Source organism: Pinus tabuliformis, chromosome J, assembly GCF_031772625.1.
Source record: "Pinus tabuliformis cultivar Carrire ecotype Pingquan chromosome J, CPIR1, whole genome shotgun sequence".
NCBI classification, from domain to species: domain Eukaryota; kingdom Viridiplantae; phylum Streptophyta; class Pinopsida; order Pinales; family Pinaceae; genus Pinus; species Pinus tabuliformis.
The window spans coordinates 320836350-320856931 of record NC_142295.1 but is presented as its reverse complement, the minus strand read 5'-3'; positions in this window follow the sequence as shown (position 1 = coordinate 320856931).

The window sequence follows — 20582 nt, the reverse complement described above, 5'->3', positions numbered from 1 at the left end:
AACTGCAGCATGACCCATGTGAGGGAAGAAGTAATTCTCTGAATTCATGTATGTGTCCTGATGATGATTTCGTTGTTTTTTAAAATCATACCACAGGAACTAGCTCCAAAATGTTGAAGAAAATGGGGTATGAAGGAAAAGGCTTGGTCATTAATGGCCAAGGCATTGTCAACCCCATCAAAGTAGAAGAATTACCTCGTCAGGCAAGACTTGGGTATGTCAGAAAGGAAGTTGGGGAATGTGCCGAAATAGCTAGCAAACCACCAACAACAGATGATGAGAATCCCTCATCAGTTCTTTCCAAATCGACAGAGGAGGTAAAAGATGTTGATTTCCTGTTGGTTTCATCTTCACATAGTATGATTTCTGTTGGAGATGTTGAGATACCAATTACAGGGACAAACATGAGGCTCCGTACCAGAATGAGGTGCGAGGAGGGAAAAGAACTTGGTGTTAATAACCAAGGCATAACTCAACCATTGGAGGTTGTGCAAAGACCTCAATTTGTAGGCTTGAGATACACCGAGGGAGAATGCTCGAAGGTGTCAGATTCTTCCGAGACATTGTCGAAATCGTCAAGGAAAGAGAATGATGGGAACACATCCCCATCATCCCATGGCAGTTTCCATTGTAGGGAAAGAGCTAAGGCAAGCTCTCATCGCCATAATGACATCAGAGACAGCAAGGAAAGGTATAACTAGTTTCGATATTCGAATGTTCATTTTGATTATAATCATGTTGTTAAGGATGAATGTAGAACATGGCATCGAAAAACATGTACCTTTTGTGGATTACATAACCATACATTTTCTAAGTGTTGGAAAAGAATAGAAGTACACAACAAGATGAGGCATGAAATAACCTCTCAACAACAGGCAAAGAAACATGTGAAGCAAAATTGGAGGAAGAATACCTATTGCAGTCATTGCAAAAGAAGTGGCCATCAAAGAGCCACATGTTGGAGGCTCCATCCAGAGCAGGCCTTAAAGACAAAGTGTCGGTGCATGAACCAGGTGAAACAATTGTTCGACAAGCAAAACCACCATAGGGGGATGACCCATTCACAGTGATAAGTGAAAAATGGTTTCTATATATGTTAGCTTGTCATGGTCATGCTTTTGTAAATCATTTGTTGCATTTTAAAATGTAAAAGTGATGATGTGTTTTCCATCACCTATTAAGCAGCAATGATCTCTGGTCTTATTTCGAGTTGCATGTTAAACTGTGAAAGTGATGTTGTGTTTCCATCACCTGTCAAAGAAAAAATAGTGTTTGGCTTTATTTTTGTAAATCATGTGTTGCAGTGATGATGTATTTTCCATGGCTTGTTGGAGCAACAATGATATGTTGGCTTTATTTTCGTAACTGGGGTATTGTGTCCATCTTGATGCAAACTTGACCACCAAGTATGTGCTATAAATTTGTGGAAAGTATGGGATGCTTGGGTCATTAGTTGGTCATCAAAGTCAAGCATGTAATTTGCAAAACAATGTACTATAGGTTGCAGAAGTTGCAGGTGTCGACTCATCTCTTAAGGCTTCGAAGAACAAAGGTGAAAGAGATGGAAGCGAGACCTTTTCAGGGCACTTGTGATGTAGACAAGGTACGTAGAAGTTGCATATTATTTGTCATGCTTTTGGAGGACCAAAATCTCCTCAGTGGAGAGGATTGATCCAGGTGGCTCTAGAGAAATACACACGACAAAGAGGGCTTATGGATGCTCAAAAATCAAAGTGATCAGAATGCTTTCAAACCAGGACTAGAGCATAGATCTTATCGTCCTGATTGTAGCGGTGTGAACGGTTCGTCAATCCGAGCTCGTATGAGGGAGAAGGAGCTAGTCAAAGTTTTGGTCAAAGTTGCACTGTGGGCCAGGTTTAAGTGTCCTACAATTTGACCGACCCCAGGGCATGAAACCTAGCTCCCGAAAGCGGGTGAATTTGTTGGATCGATAATTTATCTAATATCCCCTATATTAGACAAAATCAAAAAAATGCCCTATTTAATAGAAAAATAAAAATATATATATAAATGTGGCGGGCCACCACCCCCGCCACCCCTAAACTATATTACAAAACAAATTTTAAATAATTTTTTGGGTCGGGGCTACCATTACCCCGTCGAACCCTCACTCAACCACCGCACCATATTAAACATTAATACAGGGTGGGTGGGCCACCTCCAATGGACCCGGCCCACACCCCAACTACCTCCACATATGGTAACACATTTAATGTGAGGCTGGTGGGTATCGAACCCAAGCCGGCCACGTGGCTGGCCTGCCACCATGCAGTGGCCCCATTTTTATACAACAAACAAACATGTAAACGGTCCTCACACTACCTTCCGCCATCTAATGCAACACCTAAACACAACCAAAAATCCATGCCAAACTTAACCACAATATTTTTTTAAAAATTGCGTTGTGTGTATTTTTGGGAGAGGCGGGATTTGATCCCCGGACCTCTCTGCCTCCAGTCTTCTACCTAACCACCATGTCATGGGTGGCGGCTTTGTAAAGTCTACCACCCCACCAACATATAAACCCTTCATTTTCTTAGTGCGCCAGCATGGAGGAGTGGAGGAGCGCGCACATGGATCGAGTCATGTTTTTTTTATTTAACTAATTTGCAGGCGGAACCATGATCCAAGGAAGAGGCAAGTGGAGCCATGATTGAGCCAAATTTCCAGGAGGGCGAGATTTTTCCATTGTCCAAATTGGCCAAATTTTATGTCGATCTTACACCTCTCAGTGACACGAACCTAATGGCACAGTTAGTTTCCTGATCTGAGTAGCAGATCTTTAGATGACCCAGAGGAGGGAATATTTGAGGAATCTAAGGGGAATCTAAAAGATTCCTTAAGCCCCAGATTTTCACTTTCTCAGAATTCAGAAATTTGACAGTCGATTTTGCACTATTCGATGCCACAAATCTGATGGTGCATTTAGATTTTCCATTTGATCATTTCATTTTTCGTCCACTTTTCAAAGTGGAGTGCAAGTGTCAGTATTCAACGTGCGAGCAGTCATTCCATGAGATTTGACGCAGCGAGATTGATGGTACGGCTAGCTTCAGAAGTTGACATCCTTTTCTTCAAATGGCCCCAGGATGTGAGGTATATGCAGTGTGTTCATGTACTTCTTTTTGCTATGAGATGCATTGTGCTGCACAGATCCCTGTTTGATGTTTGATGTGGGATCTTGTTTCTTACTTGTCTCATGATTCCTACTTGATGTGATGCAGAATCATTTGTGGGATGTACTTGTTGTCATGATTCGTCATGTTTTGTTTGATATCCCTTTGTTGTTATGTTGATGGGATACTCATGTGTCGCCATGTATGTTTGCATTGAGATCCCTTTTATGCCATGTTGACGAGATGCTCATTATCATCATGCATGAGTTTAGGTAATACTGATAGGAGTCCTTTTTGAATGAGAGTTCCTGCAGCACAACATCTCTTGGAGCCACTCCTGTGTGAGGGCATTTTCCTTGTATGATAGCGACGTCACCTCTTATGTACATCATCACTATTGACAACACTTAATGCAGCTTCCTACACCATTTTGACACCGGGGCCCGGAGACATAGTCCCTCCTCTGTTATCAATGTCTTGTTATTTTATGTTGCTGATGATTGTCATGTTTCTTCTTCTTTATAGCGTGCGTTTATGTTCAATTATGCTATTTTAAGTGCAATTCTATCCACATCACAAAAGCAAAAGATCTTGGCTAAATCCGGGAGTTGAGCCAACTCAGATCAAGTATAGTTGACCAAAGATGCAATAATATCAACAACCAAACTGGTTAAGAACAAACCAAGTCCTTATTTGTCCATTGTGTGGAGGTCGATGGAAGACTTGAAATAAAAAAATTGTTGATTAAAGAAGGATCAACTAGCTTGTGATTTCTGACTAGACACTATCAGACCATGAGCCTTGTCCTTGTAAACTGATGGATTCCTAAGAACTCTCTAGATCAAGAAAAACTTTGGAACAACCTATGAGTAGGCTTGTTTTCTTAGGTTGTAGAAAGGACTATGTCCTTGGCTGTCAATGTTGGCATTAACATAGGACTTCGCATGTGTCTTTGATAGACGGAAGTTTACTAATATTAACAGATGGCATTGACCATCAATAATTTTCATTACACATATAGGAGATAGAAGTAAAAGCATATCGTGTTCCTAGAATAATAGGGTAAGGCCTTGGTCTTGATTAGCTTTAGGGCACTTTTGTCGTATGATCACCTTGTTGGTTATTGACTCACATGGACATACTTGATGTAAGATTGATGGTTAGAAGAGTTTGTTTTGGAGTGCGTTGACTTGTTGGTAAGGTGTGCTATGAACATGATGGATGCCCTTGCTCATAGATTAGGTGCATCATAAACATTGGAAGCACACATTAGTTGGTTGAACCAAGAGAAGCTTGGAAGGGAACTTGGCGAGGAAAGGAAAAGAGGGTTTCCATGGGAAACCTCATCAATAAAAAAGCACTACACATGATGGATTAAGTGGCATAGAGAGCTTGACTATATTTTATGGACCTGGGTGTTTGGGCTACATGCATACTTGACAAGTTAGACATTCCACACTTAGGGGTTGTGACAAATAGTGAAAGTTCCTTTAGGAACAAGTACCTTTTTGGTGCAATCATGGGATGCCTCATTCAGTGCACATCCATTGGGCACACATCTGATAGGCACATGTCCATTGGACCCACTTGGGTGCACTTGGATGCACTTAGGCACAATGTTGAACTCATTAGATGCACAAGATGCATTGAATGCATTGTTGAGAACACTAGTTGGACGTATTGGGTGTAGTTGGGTGCACATGTTGAGTGCACCATTAGATGTTGGAGAAAAAAAAACAATTCATGGAGGGGACAAAGGAACCATCATGCATAGTTGAGCTGGAAATGTGGGTACCTAGGTCCATTTAGGTTTGGAAGGGCTTGCAAGTACAAGATGAGTCTTGCATAAATAGTGGATGCCTCAAAGATGCTAAGGAATTGAAGATCATTCACAAAGAGAGTAAACAAGCTTTGTGGTTTGTGCTAAGTTCAAGGTTAGTCACAATAGGGAAAATTGCATTGGCCGAGTGAGAAGAAGTAGAGAAAAAGACCTGTAGGAGATAAGTCTACAATTGCTTCAAGGGTTGGACTACGCAAGTTTGTTGGGTAGTAAGTAAAAGGCAGTGTTACCTTAGATTCATTATACATATGTAATAGAGTTGCATCCAGGAAGCTACAACTCCTTTGTTGTATATATATGACATCCTTGATATAATAAACCTAAGGAACCTACCATGGATGTCTCTTATACATGTGTGCTTTTTAACTCATGAAATTTTTTGAAGGTCAATATTCTTGCTTTTCTTTCTATTGGTTGTGTTAAATTATTATTGGGATGTTTTAAAGGTTGCAACTCGACATGTGCTTATTGTTTGATGAACTTGGTTGAGGAGGACTTAGTTTCTTTTCAAATATTGTAGCTTAAGGAGAAGTTATGGATAAATTTTAAGTGAAAAGGCATAACATTTTTGTAGTAGGCATAGGCTAGCCAAGTATTTGCGACTGAGGCAAGGCAATGTTGCATGATTAAGGTGCCAAAATAGACTTGGGAGAAACTCAAGTTTTCAAAAATAAAATGGGCACACTGTAGGTTCGTGACAAGTGGTATTATCACAAATTTTGAGATAGTTTTGGTGTTTTGTACCACTTTCACTACCATGAAAATCGGTATTGGACAAAATGAAGCATTCCACATCACATATGGATGAACTTGAGGCAAAGAAGTATGATTTAAGATGAGTTTCCATGTAGTCTAAAGAGTGGCTTGAATATTTGAAAATGAAAACTTAGTTCCTTGGTGTAGTACGTAGAAAAGATGGTATATTTTCATAGCCTTTGATGATTCCAGTGCTCAAGTCACCATGACATGGAAGGGTAGTAGCAAGCTTTAGAGAGAGGTTGAGTTGATGGACAAGAGCAAGGTTAAGATAGCAAGGTAGAATTGACACTTTGAGACTTGGGGAAGAATCTTTGGCCATGCCTATGTGTAGATTGGATGGCATAGAAGAAGAACCTGGGAAGACAAGTAAGAAACTCAAATTGTGTAAGTCTAGACTTAATCATGTTACTTTTTTTATATATCAAAATCATTTTTCCATTGATTTTTATTTAAATAAGAGGTTGGAGGATTTGCAAGAAATGCAAGTGCAAGAAGTTTTGAAGGCAAAGCCATTATCTTTGGGAGGATCCTAATTGCAACAAACTTCAAAGAAAACACTAGAGGTTCTCTATGCCTTGAAAACAGGTTTAAGAAAGCTTAATATAGGAAGTTAGGAACAATAGTTTTCTAAGTTAAATCTCATAGCTAATATTAGGAAACCATTACTACAGTTTTTTGAGGTGGCCTTAGAAACTACCTACCATTTCACTAATCAAAGCAATGTGTGGCTTATTTTTTGGGAGTAGGTAGTGGATCCTAAGGGACATGTAAAGGTACCAATTTTATTGAAAGGATAGATAGAGAAGGATTAATTTTATCAAAAGAATGAAACTTGTTATGGAAGCAGGACATCCTCTTCTCCATGTCAATGATGGTTTAGGAAGTTTTTTGTCTAAAAAGTTGGACCACAAGCAAGGAGACATAGTGTAGAAGTGTCTTGAAGAAATTGTTGAGTTGTAGGAGCCAACTTGACAAAATTAAGGAAGAGGTGAAGACATTTCTTTATGTATTCACAATTATAGTGCAAAAGAAAAGGATGGAGATAGTGAAGGATTTGATCAAGAAATGTGCATTTGAACTAGATGGTTTAGACTAAAAAACAAAGAAAGTTGACAAGGGAAACACTTTCCCTCCTTCATATATGGGGACCTAGGATGAGGTAGATTACTCCTTGGGAAGTTTGAGTATCCTCACCAAGGTGGCCTATACATCATGAGATTGTTGGTCAAAGGCAATGGAAATACTAGAGTGGATGTACCTCTCTAAGCAAGAGGTATGGAATTCCTTTTAGCTAGCTCATCACACTTATTAGACCTTGGACTAATTGTTGTAGGGTTTGAGGGAAACTATTGTGAGGGCCATCTACCACCATATTCTCATTAATATTTGATTGAATACAACTTCAAGCTACCTAGAAGTTGGTAGTAGAGCCTAAGCACATCAAGACAATGTGTGAAGATCAATGAAGGAGTTGGAAGTGTCAATGTTATCACCTAAAAGGTGATCACCTAGCCATATTTTACTAGGCTGGTCGAAATACACCATGTAGTATGGGTTTTACACATTAAAACCCACTTTTACCATAGGAAATAATTTAGAGAACCAGTAACACTCCTATTAGTTGGAGTGATCTAGTGAACAGGGTTCATGTTGGACCTAACATGTTAAAAGAGATGGAACAAGAAATGGTAACCATCAGGAAGGATTTAAAAGTAGCTCAAGATAGAGAGAAAAACTATGTAGACCAACATAGAGTTTATAAAGAATTCAAAGTCGGAGAGCATGTCTACATAAGAGTTAAACCCAAGAGGAGTTCCCTAAAAATTGGTTCTTGTGCCAAGTTGGCACCATGGTTTTGTGGTCCATTTCATATTTTAGAGAGAGTGGAGTTGGTGGCATATAGATTGGCCTTACCTCCTATTGTAAAAGTTCATGATGTTTTTCATGTTTTTTTGCTTAAAAATTATATACATTATGCCAATCGTGTGATTGATTAGAAGGTGCTACAACTGGAACCAGAAGGAGAGTTCTAGCCAAAACCTTTTTGCATCCTAGATTAGAGGTAGATTCCACTCTGAAATTTATTTATCGAGCAAGTCAAGGTGTAGTGGAGGCACTTTGGGCCTGAGGAAGCCACATGGGAGATGATTGATCAAATGCAGATGACATATCCAATTTTGTTTGTTGGTTAAGAAAATGTATATATACAATTGTACATATGTTATGTATATAAATTTCACTATTATTTGTGATGGATTAAAGCATTGTTGTAAATGTGTTTGGATATAGAACACCGAGGACGGTGTTCCTCTAAGGGGGTGGGGCCTGTGACATACCCATTTTGAAAATTCCCTCTTGTACACATTGTAAATATTCCTTGTAATTATTTAGCCACAATTAACTGGTTAAGAGAAAGGGACACAAATTTCATAGCTTGGGGAAGGAGATTGCTTGAGAAATTGGGTTATTTTAATGCTAGTCGGGGAAACTGAATGTTGTGTTTAATGGAGTTATTTGTGTTATTAATTCAACTGACAACAAGGATGTGTCCATGTTTCTATTGGGAAAAAACTATAAGCAAAGAAAAGGAAAAAAATTACATGGGAGGATGGGTTGCATTGTCCAAGAAAGGGGGTATGCATAGACCACGAAAGGAGGAGACAATTTTGTCTATGGAAATGACGGGGAGAAAATATCCTCAGTAAGTGAGAATAACGACAAGAAGTGGAGACCGGGGGAGGTTTGTGAAAACATAGAGGATTCATTCGCTCAAGTGGAGATGAGCAGTAAGAAGCAAAGCATCACGGGATTGAGAGGATTGGCTATAAAAATAATATTCAAAGGAGAACACTCTATTGATAGCCAGCTGAGGAATCCAAGGGGGCTTGCTGGGTGAATATCAAAGATAAATGGCTTACATAAGGCTGAGGAATCCAAGAGGGCTTGTTGGGTGAATATCAAAGAGAAATGGCTTACCTAAGGTTGAGGAAACCACTGGGAAGCTTGTGGATTGATGAAGCTACTAGCTAGGAGACAAAAACTTAGATATCTTTTAGGATTGATGAAACACTAGAGGTTTCCTTGGGGTTGAAGAACTAGCGCTTGATTCACTGAACAATTTCCTAGAAAAGGTGACACCTATAGTCTCATCGTAGTTTATCCAGTTGTTAAATATTCCTATATTAAAGTTTAATTTATTCTCCTGAAAGTGAGTTTTAGCACTTTCTGTTAGGACCCCTCTACTGATTTTTCATGTGTTCTAAAATACTTGAATAGTAGGTGGGTGAAGGTGGTGTAGCCTTGAGACACCTTATCTCAATTGATATGACTGGTTGTTTCCTATGTTGATGCCTATCGTGTGTAAATGAAGATGTTCCCTATCCTTGGTGTGATTGTTTGTATAACTGGTGGGTGAAGGTGGTGTAGCCTTGGGACACCTTATTTCAGCTGATACTATCAGTTGTTTCTCTAAAAGCACTCATCCTCAATCTTTGAAATCTAGCTAAGGGGTGAAAACTGCAAGAAAGAACTAGTCGCGACTTGTTTATGGTTGGGTGGCGAATTGAAGTCCCACTCTTAGTTGTTAATTTGTTTTGTTACATAAGATAAGTATTTACTTGAGCTTCTTATGCTTAAATGATATGTACATGTTATTTGCACTGGTTAAATGTTTATATTGATGATAAGGAATGTGATTTCCTGTGTGGATGTGGGATGTTGAACTCCCTGTACAAATCCATGTAGAATGGTTGAGAATACTTGTATATGTTTAAGTTTTTGCATCTCAATGGTCTTACAGTCCTAAAGAGATAGTAATATCTTTGTGCTTAATGGTGAAGTTTGATGATTATGGTAACCATCATGTATTATTATGTGTGTCTCATTAATTTCTTTGAGTACGTGAGTTGGTCAATTGAAAGAAATGCATCCTTATGTTGTGAGTGGGAGCTTCCTAAGTTCCCTGTAATTATGAGAAAATGCACTTGAATGCACATTCACTGAGTGTATCTTCCTGTACATATTATTTTCCAAGTTTCATTGTTAAATCATGAAGTTCATATTTTCTTAGGCAAAATAGTTGAAATGATTCGGGCCTATGTAAAACCACGTAGAAATCTGGAAAATCATTCTAAGTAAAAAGCCTTGGAAACAAGTCGATAATCGCCTATGGGACCTACCAAGTCGGGGGTTGTGCTAGTCGACTAGGCCGAGCCAGTTAGGATTGAAAGTAAATCAGACCTGTCAACTAATTAGGTGGGATCCACTAGTCGGGGTAAAATTTGTTAGGCCTGGGAGCAAGTTAGGTCAGTAGCTTAGTCAGGCCTTTTAGCCAGTCGACCATGTCGGAGTTTGGGCTTCAACTAATGTCACGTCTTATGTTTTTAGCAAATGGGCTGACTACTAACTATAGACAAGTGCACCTGTTCCACGTGGATCTATCCATGGTAGCAGAGCAACCACGTAGGTGCCATGCGAGATGCGAGATGCCACTATGGGTATGGCAAGTTTAATAGACCTGACTCTAAATGACCATATCTTTTGATCCGCAAGTCAGATAAGGGAAAAATTTATATCACTAAAAAGGTCTCGACAAGATGAATGTTATGGTATCGTTTGTTTCTAGTTTTAAGGTAGTTGGAAAAATGAGGAATTTTATGACCCCATTTCCATGACAGGACTATGGAGGTCGGGTCTATGATAGTAATGCACCCTTCTACCCTTAGTATGGGCTCTAGGTAGTGAAAGAGGTGTGTTACAATCACCAATTGATCTATAACCCTAGGGGCTATTTTATTAGATTTGTTATGATAAGTTGTTCCAATTAAATATCCACGACAATATACAAATCAATTTTATTGTTTCACAAACTTATGTTTTTCCATTAAAATATGTCATAGCTTTAACATATTCATCATCATCAATAACAACATCCTTAAATGTCCCATGACTAAAGACTTACTAATTCTTAATATTATTGAGCATAACTACTCAAAAGAGACGCTCCACATCAAATTTATTCATAAGAAATAGATTTAGTAGGAACATTATTTAGAATGAAATTACGAAGAAATGAACTTCAACATTATCTCATCTACATATCAATTTGATGTTAAACGTAATATATATTTAATATTTCATGAAATAAGCAAATTAGTATTACATTAATATTCAAGATTTTTACACAATTATATATCATGTTTTTTCAATATTAATTTGTTAACAATATCAACCAGATATCTTTAAGATACGATATCAACCGAATAAGATATCTCGAACTTATTCCTATTTTTTATTTGATGTGATAATATTTTCCTTAAATTGTTAACATATTAAACTATCATGTTTTCAATTTATTTCTTTATCATGTTTTCAATTTATTTCTTTCTAATCTCTATTGTGATAGTATAGTATACCCTTCCAATATCAAATTGTTAACTATATGAATAAGATATCTTCAATTTATTGTCTCCTTTGATTTGATGGGATAGAATTTTCCCTTTAAAATAGTTAAAAATTTATATAAATTTATATATGATAATATATTCTTTTCTTTTTATTTTATATTAAATTGTTAAGATATTGATACTATATTGTGATTCCTAATTTTTATAATACATTATTAACCATAGCAATACCTTTATGAATTATATTTTAAGTTTCATTCTCATTTTCCCGCTTTACTAACGTCAAAACCTAAGACTACCATAATTTATCATCGTTGTGCGTAGGTCTCGTTGGCAACTAAGGAATACATAAATTTAGAGGAAAACAAAACTAATTGGGCATTGTTTTAATGTATGTTTAATATTAATAACAAATTATTTGTGCATATTTAATTTAAAAGGGTCAAATATCATGAGTATCCATGATGGTTGGTCGAGTCTTTTAAAAGTAGTTTCATGATTGTAGGTGGAGTTTTATTTAATAAGATAGGTTTGGTTTGTATTGATTATTTAAATTGTTTTTTGAGATTTTTTGGAATTTTTTTTGGTGGGATTTTTCAGTTTAATTTTTTTAAAATCTGTCGGGAATTTATTGAAATCACAAATTTGATGGGTAATTGTTGGACAATCGAAATGTTCTAGGATTTTTCAGGGTGTTGAATCCATATATATAGTCAAAAACCAGTGTAAATAACACAAATCAATGTTTCACTTCAAAAAACATTGTCGGCACGGAGTCCAAAAAGTCGCACTAAAAACTCCTCTTGGAATATCCATGATCATCGGTTGAGTCTTTTAAAAGTAATTTTATCTAATAAGATAAATCTGGTTGGCATCCAAGGAATTGATAAAGATAGAGCTTTAGAGTATCATTTAAAATAATATAGTATGAATAAATTAATATAATTATATAAATTAAATGATTGGAAAATATTAATAGTTATCAATCTATAAGAAGTATCAAAACATTTATTTCATGATCCATCTAAATTTTAAAATATTATAAAAAATAACTTAATTATAATTTTATTTTATAATTATAGGATTTCTGCTCTACCATGGGTATGACTGTTAGCACTGACAAAACAAAAGTTATGATTATCAAATCCAAGAAGGACACTTACGCTAATTTTATGTATGACAATAATAACTTGGAGGAAGTGTATTCTTACAAGTACCTAGGAATTGATATTCATCACAAGCTCAACTGGAACCATAGCATTGAGAAAAGGATTAATGGGGGTGGAAAGCTTATTTTGGTCTTGAAAATAATTGTAAAACAACAAACCTTGTAATGTGGGATAAAAAGAAGTTCCTCTTTGAAACTTTAGTCACTCTTGTTATCTTATATGGCTGTGAGGTTTGGGGTTGCAGCATCTCCAGAGAATCATGGAGAAAGATTGAGCAAATCCAGAAGCGTTTTATAACTTATAACCTGAAAATTAAAAGTAATACACCCTATCCTATTCTCCTTATAGAAGCAGGTATTTCCCCTATTGAGAGCCTAGCTATGATTAGGTTTCTGTTGTACAAGCACAAACTCAATAACATAGACGATCATAGACTTCCTAAGCTAGCTTTAAATTCCAGCCAAAACCACCTAAGGCTCAATCGGGGGTGGCATAAAGACACAAGGGCCTGGTTAAACTATTGGGAGATCAACGAGAATGATGCATTACAAAACATAAATAACATTAAAGATATTGTTACTTCTAAGTTCAAAGAAAAATTGTGGTGTGAGAAAGATTTAGCGGCTAAAAGAAAATTAAGTTATTATAAGAAGGTCATCAACCCCACCCTAGAAGATCAAAAGTATCTCTTTATTTTAACTAGCTCAAAGAAGAAAATTAATATAGCAAAGATTAGAACAAATTCTCATGAGCTCCATAGTGAAACAGGTCGTTGGGCAGTTCCTAAAACGCCATGGATGGAAAGGATTTGCCATATATGTGAGAATAGGAACATTGAGGATGAAAACCACTTCCTCTTAGAGTGCCCCGCGTACAACCACATTAGATCTCAGTTTCACAATCTTTGTTACAATACTGACCTTCCTAGCCTTTTACAATGTCAAAATTATAGTGAGCTGGGGAGGCTTCTCTCCAAGCTTTTTGAGCATAGGAATAAAATCTTAAATCAAAATAAATAATTTGTTTCTTTAGGTCCGATAGACCAATGTTTGGTCTCAGCGGACGTTAACCACCACCATCATCATCGTCATCACCATATATATAAAAGTTAAACATATATATAATTTAACACTGTTTTATATATATACTATTTAATAATATTAAGATAAATCTTAATTTTTAATTGGTGAACAATGCTATGAATATTTTAGAATATTATGTAGAGATTAACTTTTATCATCCATTTAATAATTATTAATAATTAACTTAAAAATCAGTAAACTTTATATTAAAATAAACACACTTATTAATATGATTAATATATTAAAAAATAAATTTAAAAATGAATATTATATATTAAAAAAATAATTAAACATAAATATTAATGATATATTAAAATAGTAAATTTTAAAATGAATAATATGATATAAATATAAGATTTTTTAAAAGGAAAAATTGTTTAAATAATTATATTTAATTAATAAAAAAATTTCATCATACTAATTTTATTTTTAAAAGAAATATATTATGAAATTAAAAAATATGTTTATACCTCTAAATTACAAAAATTATTAAATTAATTAAAAATATTTTTTTTAAATAATAAAAAACATATGAATTATTGGCATGGTTAGTTGAAGTGGTCATAAAATATCTCCATAAAGGAGTGGCCATAAAATCTCATCATAAAATATGGGAAGGTAACGGTTTAACTATTTTAATTTCTTTTGTATTGGAATCTATAATATAATGATTTAATTTATTTAAAATTATTATTTTAAATCTCTATAGATTAAAGTTTAGTCTTAGTGGATCATCATAAATATTTTTTTGCAGATAAGTGATTTTTGGATTAATCATATTATTATTAGGATTAGGTCTACTTTTCGAACCAACCAATGTGGTTCATCCTCAGGACAAAAGGTGAAAAAATCATACAATCTTCATGACCTAAAGTTAGCCGTTGGAGAACAGTCAAACAAGTAAATAAAATCTTTATTTAGAAAATTAGATTTAATCTTTTTAATTTTAATATTCTAAATTAGTTATAAATTATTAAAAAAGAAAAAAAATAGTTATAAAGAAAAGTTAGAAGTATGGATCTTGTTAAGAGAATTAATAAGGGGTTAAGAATAAGCAATTGATAAAATAGTGTTATTAAATAATAATAAAGTTATAAGGTTGGTTTGAGAATAAGTTAATACTAGTTGCTATGTAATATTAAAAATATTAAGGTTAAGAGATTTAAATCTAGCAAAATCCCAAAATTAACCAATAAGGTTAATCTAAAAGGGTTATGGATTAATCAATATTATAAATTTAGTTATACAATAGCATTAAGGGATGAGACACGTGATCGAATCAGATTTTTCGGAGAGCTCTGACGCGTTTCTGATCTCGGCAAACATGAGTTCCTCTGGTGCAATAGGAGGCTGTGGGAAGGCCAAGTCTTCAAAGCCGCAGAAGGCCGGCTTACAGCTCCCGGGAGGAAGAATCGCCAGGCTCCACAAGGCTGGAAAGTATGCAGAGCGTGTGGGGGCTGCAGCTCCGGTGTACCATGTCGCTGTTCTTAAATGTCTGGCTGCTGAGATTTTGGCGAACAGGATGGCTAGGGCAAACGCTTTACTCAGCGCCGCCGACACAAAGCATATCACCGAAGACGCAGCAATCGCAGGGAGTATCAGCATGATACCACGCCCCAGAACAGCCGAATCGTTTTCATTGCCATGGATCCGGCTCCCCTCCACGGCGGATCGGCCTTTGGCGGCAACTCAATCATTCTCCAGGTTTCGGAAGAGCCCCCTATGCCTGCACAAGGGTTTCCCATTCAATGCGCAGCGTGCTTTTCATTCAACAGGGCAGGGCAAGGTCGCTGCAGACTACCACCGCCCAGATCTGCTAATCAAAACACGGAGGCTCCGCAAAGTAATCAACGAGAAGAGATCTGAGTTTTCTCACACAGATCTGCTAACTGAAATCAAAGAAGGGGTCATGCATGTAGCAGATCCGACTCCTTTCATTACAGACCGGGTCAGATCTTGCAGATCCGGGATGGATCTATCAGATCTAGGGTTGTATAAGAGCAATCCAATGTGCAGGGGTACAGATCTGGCTCAAAAAAGACTCCACAGCACTGATCTAATTCATACAGATGCAGATCTGATTCAGATCTTCATCAAATTGGTTGAAGGAAAACACTACTGCGTACGGCTCAGAACGACAACAAGCATCCATGAATTAAAAAAGGAAATACAGGGTCACCATGGAATCCCAGAACGACTACAAAACCTCATTTACTCAGGGTTCAGTCTGCAAGACAACAAAACCCTGCAGCATTATGGCATAGCCAATGATTCAACTATTAATCTAACTCTTCGACTGCGTGGCAGAAGCTCTGGAACCAGCTCTAAAAATACAGGTTCCTTTCGGGATGCAGTAAAAGGAAAGGGAGAAAAAATGAAAAATAAAGCAGCACCAACATCAGAATTGCCAGGACCCTACATCGTCGAACAAAAGCCAGAATCACCAACTCTGCAAGTCTCTATACCGGAGGTAAATGAACTATACACTGATTTATCTAATACTGCAGTTATATGTAGATTCAATGGCTTCTGGCCAAAATCAGATGCCCTGCATCAATGGATCTACTCAACCTGGACACCTAACTGTGAAATTTATCTCTGCCCTAAAGGGTTTTTCATAGTTAGATTTGATACAGAACAGGAAAGGGACAACATTATCACACAGGGGCCTTGGTTCTGGGGCAGTGCTGGCCTCTTCACCACACCCTGGTTCTCGGAATTTGATGCTACTATAATGATAGTCTCAACCATGCCAGTATGGGTGAGGCTACATGGGCTTCCATTGCACTTCTGGCATCAAAAAGTGTTAATCGCCATTGGGAATTCTCTAGGGAAATTCCTAAAAACGGATGAAGACAGAGCAATCAGGGGAATCTTCACATTTGCCAGAATATGTGTAGAAGTGGATTTGAGTCAGGGGCTACCTGACCACATCGCGCTAAACTTCAATAATACTCAATGGAAACAGCATCTTGACTACGAAAACACAGCATTCCGTTGCAGGAACTGTATGCAGACAGGGCATCTTCAATATGATTGCCCAACAGCTCGAAAGGACCCTAGGAAAAAACAACAAAAAAAGCCCAAAGGCTGGCAACACACAGAACCACCGGAAGAAGAGGGCATTAAGGAGGAACCCACAGAGAACCAGATGGAACCAGAATCTCAAATGGGACAGAAACAAAATCAGGAAGCGAATACCCTTTCTACTCATACGGGGCTGATCATTACAGATCTACATCAAGAGTTGAAAATGGAAATAAGCGGCATAAAGAGAACCCATGGATCGGAGGGCTCAGAATCAGACAAAGAACAACAAATGATCACAATGGAAAACCAGCTAGCTACAATTACACCCACAGCTGATTCGGGAGGATGGCGCCGGGTGGAGAAGAAGAAGGGAAGAAAAGAATAGGCTTGCTGGAACATAATTTCTTTTTCTGTTACTCTGTTGGATCCTGTCCTTACAGGAATTGTTCATTTGCTATTTAGTGTTCTTTCTTTGTTTGCTGCCTGTTAATACAGGTTCAGCCATCTGCATATGCCTATGGCATCTACAAAATGTAATTTTATCAATTATGAATAAAATTACGACTTTTTCCTAGGGGAAAAAAAATAGCATTAAGGGATAATATATTGCTAATAATAATCATCAATAATAAAGGTTAAAAACATATGCAAGAAGTTTTATAAATAATATCAAAAACTAATAAGGTATAGATCTATATATTATAGAGGCTATATATTATTGAAGTAAATAGGAGTTTAATAATTGATTTTAATTAAGTTAAAAAGGGGTCAAAAACGAATCAAAATATTTTTTAATTTTTAAAATTAATAAAATATTAAGGAGTGGTTTCTAAGTGTGATTTTTTGGAATTTTTAAAAGATTTATGGACAAAATTTGACTAGAAAATTTATGGTCAAATCTTGATTCCTCTTATTTAAACTGGCTTTTTGACTACATATATAGATTAAGCATCCTTCAAAACTCTTGGGGTAGTTTAATTGTGAAAAATTCACATGTCAAACTTGTAATTTCAATAAATCCCGACTTGATTCTACACAAATTATATCGAAATATAAACTAAAAAATTTTCCAAAAAATCACACTTAAAAACTACTCAAAATATTTATATAAATATATATTATAATTTCAATAGTTTTTAAAAATATTAAAAAATAAATATTTAGTTTATTGAGAAGAGTTTTCGGTGAAAATCACATCGTAATTCATTTGTCGACATATTTCGAACCAACAAGTGTGGTTCATCATCAAGACAAGTTGAAGAACCAGATCATGGCAGGAGGCTAAATAGAGAACAAATCATCAAGGCTATATTTCACGAGGAAACGGTACCAGGAAACGGTTGTACTTGATCAGAAACAACTATATTTAACTGGGTAACTTATTTGACCGAGAGATAAAGATAGGGAAAATTAATTTTGTTATATTTATCACTATATCTGATTAAATTTAAATGTTTGTATCTAACTACAATAAGTATAAATCCATAACTAATTAATAGATTTATTTTTATTATTAGAACTATATAAATTAAATATAAATTAATATTAATAATAAAAAAATCTAGCATTATTTACTAAAAACTAATTTAATTAGTTAAAAGCTAAATTATCATTATTATTAATTTCAAAATTTTATTAATATAATAATATTATATTTTTAAAATTAAATATTATAATAATATATTTATTATAAATATAATATTTTCTATAATAATAATAATAATATATTACTAAATTTTAATAATTTCTTGAAATTACTAAATTTTAATAATTTCTTATCTTTATTTCAAAGTTCTATATAATCGAATTATTCTTTTTTTAATAATATTGAATGGTAGCAATAATTATAGATCTTATTGTATTTATAGATCAATACCTCTAGGGTAAATAATAATAATAATAATAATAATAATATATTATTATTATTATTACCGAATTTTAAGAACATTACACAACAACAATGTCCATATGCTCTCTCCCTTACCCAACACAACCACATTTTTTCTAAGCACACCAACCACATTTTTTTAAAGCACACCAAGAATGTGCCACTTGATAACAACACCAAGCTCCAAGTTCCCTCTTCGGAACCCGAAGACACATAATTCAACACCAAGTCTTTCCCCTCTTTAGTCAATGAGGACATCGATTTTCAGAGGAATGGAGTACGAGGAGAACACAATATGGTGTATTGTAAGAGTCTTAGGAATTGATAGCTTTTTTGATAAAGTAAAATAATGTGGGTTTTTAACCATGGAGATATACAACATGACATCGTATCATGCAATTCTGAAATATGCGCTTAATATTTTTTAATATATATATGTTTTATTAGTGATGTTAATTTTTTAAATTTATTTTGATTTTGGATTTACTAAGTATTAAGAGATCAATTTTTTTTCCAGTTTAAAAGGTGTTTGTATGTCAAGAGATTTGAATTTTCTAGGAGTTTGGTAGATCTTGAATTAAAATAGATTTAGGCTAGTTTAATTTCCCTTTTCAAACATGGTACATTCCACATGAATACCATGGGCTCTCAATACCATGGCTCATTTTTATTTTTATTATTATTTTATTTTTATGTAATTTGACTTAGTCAAAATATTAAACATTACATTGCAACATCTCTGCCATACTATATTGAGCTAGAGAAGGCCTTTAGGTACAATAATTTATTTGTTATGTATTACATCATCAATTTTAATAATATCTTTGTAAATAATATTTTTATTATATTATTATTATTTACAAAATATAAAAATATTATTATGATAGAGATATTGTAATGTAATGTTTAACATTTTGACTAAGACAAATTACATAAAAATAAAATAAAATAAAATTATTATTGAATTTAATGATTATAAATATGCATTTTTTTACAACGTTATAGATTCTAATTCATAAAAAGTTAGAGTGTGTATATCTTCATAATTTTTAATTCTCAAATCACTACTTAAACATTAATCTTTTATTGCACAACAAAAAAAGCTTATACATCAATTTGGTGTCTAACTTGATTGTAATTTTAAAATTAAATTATTTTTATTTTTATTACACCATTGATTTAAAAAATATACCAACTTATACATAACATTTAGTAATGTACCCACTTATACATAACATTTACTATACATTACTATATCGTTGTTTTCAAAAATTTTAAAATTTATAAACACTCTAAAATGATTTTCAAAATTTTTAAAATTTATAAACACTATAAAATGATTAACTAAAATTAACATGTATCAATTTCTCATATATAAAAACAAAATTGAAATCTGAACATCAAATTTATACATTGGTAACGAGCACAACTAAATTATAAGTCAATATCTAATTGGTTATTATACATATATATTTGGTCAATTTTATTTATTACACTTGTATAGATACTATATATGCTCAAAAGAAAGCATTATACTTGCATAAATGTGAGCCTCCTTATTTGTAGGTATTTTTGATAGGACTCCTTATTTGTAGGTATTTTTGATAGGAGGCATTATACTTGCATATACAATGGACAAATTATACTTGCATATACAATGGACCCTTGTCCATTGTGTATGCTTTAAAAGAAAAAGTGTACGTAGACCTAATATTATTTTATGTTAGTTGGAATTTAAGTCTCGAGCTCTATAATGGTTAGAAAAGAGACATTTAAAAAATGTTTATTGATTATTTCGCCAACATTTCTTCCGAGAGGCAGAATAACATCAATCAGACCTCATGAGGTATGATGGTGTAAAAGGTAGTCCAGAAATTCCATAACCATCACATAAAGTGTTAAAGTTAAGGGGCACCTTTATGTTATCGACTAAAAGATCCAAATCTTTTAGACATGGACTGGTTATCAAAAAATTATGTTGTGATATCCACAAAATTATCCAAATCACACACGTAAAGAATGGGCTAAATATATGGACCTGTACATAAACAAAATGAATGACCACTTTGCTTGGCTACAAAACTTTTCAAATTCCATCTCGTTTACAATGCTTCAAACTCTAAATAACAAACCAATTTCATACCTTTCAAAATTACAATAACAATGCGTGGAATGAAATGCGCTCGAATAAAACCACACATCAAATCATCTAAGGGAGAATTTAGCAATATGAACTTGGAAAGTTGTACCACAAGGAGTGATGTGAGGGAAG